Below are 4,651 nucleotides of genomic sequence, written 5' to 3'. Positions count from 1 at the left end.
ACGTCCTAATTATTTCAGTTTGGGATGCCAGAGCTGTTTCCTGGATAGACCTGATCATCCTTAAACAAAAAGAGAGGAGGCGCACACGTGGGTTGTGGCGTAAATGTCACTTTCATTTCCAATGCTAGGCGCAGAGTAAGACAGAACATTTTTTTAACACTTTGACAAGAGGGGAGGCGATCTCGTCTCCATCATGTCTTTCTGCTTCAGTAACTTCCTCAAGGAAACCCTCTTGGAACAGAGAAGCATCTGTCCTTGTATTTTGAATAGAAGAATAAAAATCAGAGCCCCCCCCCCCATTTTCCCTGCTAGCTCTAAGTCCTCGGGAGATATAAATTATTAGCCTTCCAATATAAGCTTTACTGAAAGTCTAACTTCATAGAATTTAATGTACAGCCCCCAAATACATAGAAAGTTTCCAAGCACAAGCTTCAAACTTGAGGGAGGGGCCTCAAAAGGGAACTGCCCAAATCTACATAATTATTGCATCATTTTTAAACGAGGTATCAGGCATCACTATAACAGCTTTCTAAGAAAAACATTTCTCATATGTAAACGTTTGCTCCAAAACAGAACAATATAGAAAGCCCATGCATCTTCATCCATAAAAGCCACACAATTCTCCTCTCCAGTCGTACAGCCCCTCTCAAAACCTGGCCCCTTTAGATTTCAAATATGTGTGTCACTTAATTTCCTTGCATCCCACTTTTAATCATAAGAAAAAAAGTTAGATTCAATAAGCATTCCTGACCTTTCTGGTCTTTACTGTCTCTTGGCTGTAGGCTTTCATTCTGGGCGGCTCCTCGGTGATCTTGAAGGAGTTTTTACTTTCGGTTATCTAGCTTTATGAAGACCAATACACTCATACAGCTAGATAACCAAAGATAACAACTCGCTTCCTTCACAGGAAGTCTTCCTCTGGCTCCACTCCAGATCCGGCTCCACTCTGGATCTACACAAGTGTAGTCCTCCAGGATTTTTGCCGCGTTTAAGATTCCTCTTTTCATGCAAACATGACCTGGTTTCTGTCTGAGTGAGTGCAGCTAAACATCCAAATAAGATCTGTTGCATTCAGAGTTTATTCCAAACTTTTTTTTTCCCTTCCAGCAAGTAATCTCCAGCAGCGTTAGCCAACAATTCATCTATTAATATCAGAAAATGAGAACCAGCGACTAAGGTGCAGCAAGCTGTTCCAGTGAGCTGCAGCGTCCATCACTTCACAGGCCTCTATTTGCATTGTAAATTGCTTCGTTCTCACGTAAGATTCTTTAGCCTTCCTCTACTGAGATGTATAAAGCAGTCGGCAGTTTCCAGCGCTGGTAAAAGAGGAAGAGGGGGAAAATCCCATTCTATAGAAGTGACAGCTGATTCAAAGATCTGCGCCGGATCATTGGGTTAGGCATCATGAGCTTTTTACCAAGTGCTGGCAGCTTGATTGCACATATCTTGTATGTGAATGTTTTAGGGGGAGATCCTCGATTTCTCAGGACTTCTAGGCTGGGGAGAAGATGCTGTCTTGCTGGAGTACTGCTGCCCCCGGTCTGAAAGAAGGAGAAAAGGGCCATCATTGGAGGGGCTTTCACTGCCAAATTGTGGACCAGCCCGGCAAGGTCAAAGGTTTGAGACCGCGGGAGACCAAGGTAATGATGATGTCATGAGAAATCTCAAGTACATGGTTATTGATATGCATCAGTGATCAGCCAACTGCCCCATGCCTGCTGCCAGGAGGAGTGGGGGCTGCGGCGGCGTCTGCAGCAGCGGTGGTGGCGACGCAGCAGCAGCTCTGCCACAAGCCCTATTTTCTCAATCAACATTTCATCCTCTAGCACTACCGACTGTTCCTGGAAAAGCAACCCGCGGCCTTTTACCTCCTCGGCGCTAGTGTAGATCGCTCTAATATCCAAAGACTGGAGGAAATCTCTCTCTAAGGACAGATAAAAGCATTTCAGGTCTGGGGAACGTCTTTGCCTGCATTTCTCTTCTGGCAGATTGCATAGGCAGGCAGATGGAAGGCACTTTACTATTGCTTAAAGCAGGGCCTAGCTTTCTGGGGCTGGGAATCAGATCTGTATTATAACGCAGTGAGTCGATGTGAGATTACACTGACAATTTGCTTTGGTGTTGTGTTTTTAATGGCTTCACAGCTCAGTCCTGTTTTGTATCTGTGTACCATAGCGATGGAGCATTCTGTTCTGTAAATTCAAACTGAACGATCTAAGCAGATGAGTTTCATCTTTTTTTTTTTTTTAATGATTGCATATAAAGGGTGTGTGTGTTAGAATGTAGCACAGGTAAACATTGCAGCAATAGTTTCTAATATTGTATACAACTCTGCTATGGTAAAAATGCTGAGCCTTTGTCTACTGTTTTAAACATCAATTTCATACCAGAAAAAAAAAATGCTCTAGACTTGCTTATAAAATGATGACAAAATGATGTCTCCTGAAAATGCAGATAAAGCACCTGGATGTGGAGTATGGTGCCACCTCACCTCCCTGCCCCACCCACTCATATTTCTCTTCTATCTAGAAGCAGAATTTAATAAATTAATTAGCTTCATTCATTGTCTTAGAAGTTTTTAAAGTGTGACTTTAAAATTACTTCCAAGAGTCCTTTCCTTTTCCATCCTTTATAATAGATGATCTGCCTGGCACATCCATTAATATGGAACATTTAGATGCCTCTCAACAAAACATCCATGGTAATCTACATAACAGGCATTTTCTCTGTGGGTAAACTTTATGAAGTGTTATTGAAAATTACTAATTATTTTTGGTGGCATTGCTATTTTTTAACTTACATGCTAAAAGAGAATTAATAAGTCTTAATATCCATTGCACACACCACCAGGGTGTCACTATACTCTCAATTCCATAATGTGTCTATTTTCCTAATGGCTAAACACTTTCAGATTTACATTTTTTGGAACATACATTTTCCTCAGGAATTCACTAATTTATTCATTTAAGATGTGAATGAGAACAGGCTTATTCAACCACATACACAACACACACATATAAACCCTGTAAAAGAGACTGACAAAATTTTTTTTAATGCTAAGAAAAATCTCCAGTGAAGAGTTTAAGCACAACATCTCACCAATTAAGACATGGCAGCATAACAGAGATGCCAATCTGTCCTTAGATAATTTGTTTACTTTTGTAGTAAGCATTCTTTTACTGGTTATTTAGAAAAAAACTAAGATATGGAAGGAACTCATCTATATTTCTTATCAAATCATGAACAAGAAGTCAGAAATAAAACACACATGTAAAGTACAATCCAATTTTAAAAACACATTCATGAAATTTTTGTTCCTTCTTAAACCATATGGTCACAACATAAACAACTCACTGAGACACATGCCACTTCTGACATCATGTAAAACCCTAATGAGCTTTGGAGCTTGGAAGATTAAAGAGCACTGTGGCCTTGCTTTCCAAGAACTGGCAGCAGAGTAATTAGTGAACTGGCAGGTATTACATAAATCGAGCAAATGATCAAATCTACTCAACTCTGTAAGTCAAAGCCCAAGAAATCAAGAATGTTTTTAGAATACCCTTTGCTTTATGTGTTTCTAGGTGTGAGAGAGCAAGCTATGCATTTATCTGTGGGTGGGTGTATATCATCCTCACATTTTTTTGAGTTTGAAAATTATTATGACTATGTTCCCATACTTAACAATAAAATGATTTTTAGAAACAGCATCTACAATGAGAGTTAACACACTGAATGTTTGAATGTTTCTGCCATTAGAAACTACAGAAGATGCTGTCTTCAAATAGCACTTTCTCAGTGAATGCTGTATAGTCATGCCAACTTACTCTAAGACTGGTCTCCATGCTTGGTATTAAAAACAGATTTATCATGGGAACCCCAATAAGTGAAATGAGCCAAGTTGAGGATTATGGGCAGTCTGTTCAGTAGTCATGTAGCCAATTAAATATTTTATTTCTCTATCAACCTCTCAGGAAAAAAAATGAAAAACACTAAGATTTAACATTGAGTCCCTGATTATTTATAATATTGCCAAGTTTTGCAACATGGTTTATCATATGTATTATTATATACACCCCACAATATGTTGCAATTATACAGCTCCAAGGAGTCAGCAACAGCACATGTGAAGAACAGCTCTCGACAACTACACTTTTAAGTCAGGTGTTTTTGCTTTTAAAAAACTATCTGGCTGAGCTACAGAATATTTGCTTGGAAGTCAGAATACTGAAGGATATCTTGAATTCATACAGCCTGCCTACTAAATTCGTTCCCTACTAAATTCTCATTAGTGGCTGGGAGGCTAGGATGTGATTGCCATGCTCATTTTGGGATGTTTTTATAGGTCCTCAGATTTCTGAAACATGATTCAAACATTCTGGTTCACTTGGGAATATACAATCTCTGCTGTTTAAAAGTAAAAAGTTATGAATTTCATCATGTTTGGGTCAGAATTATGTTATTTAATTAATTCAAATACATTTGGTTTATTACCAATATTGAGAATGTCTCTAAATCCTATTTACATTAATGTAGAATACATAAAGAACTGGCCTAACACCAACTCTTTTTAAATATTTGATTTGTAAGAATTACAGGTGCACAAACTGTAGTCTATTACTACTACTATTGTCTTTATAAAAAGCCATTTTTT

The 4,651-nt window shown here is 38.7% G+C and overlaps 1 non-coding gene across 1 annotated transcript; it reads right to left on the bottom strand.

Moving 5' to 3' along the window:
* Positions 1-814: 814 nt before the first annotated feature.
* Mir9 (microRNA mir-9) lies at positions 815-894 on the bottom strand. The gene has a single exon (NR_105270.1). It is a non-coding gene; the product is annotated as a microRNA mir-9 (primary transcript).
* Positions 895-4,651: the final 3,757 nt, after the last annotated feature.

Source organism: Cricetulus griseus, chromosome 2 (assembly GCF_003668045.3).
Source record: "Cricetulus griseus strain 17A/GY chromosome 2, alternate assembly CriGri-PICRH-1.0, whole genome shotgun sequence".
In the NCBI taxonomy this organism is placed as follows: Eukaryota; Metazoa; Chordata; class Mammalia; order Rodentia; family Cricetidae; genus Cricetulus; species Cricetulus griseus.
Note: the sequence above shows the minus strand (reverse complement) of the source record. Positions and strands in the feature narration are given on the sequence as shown.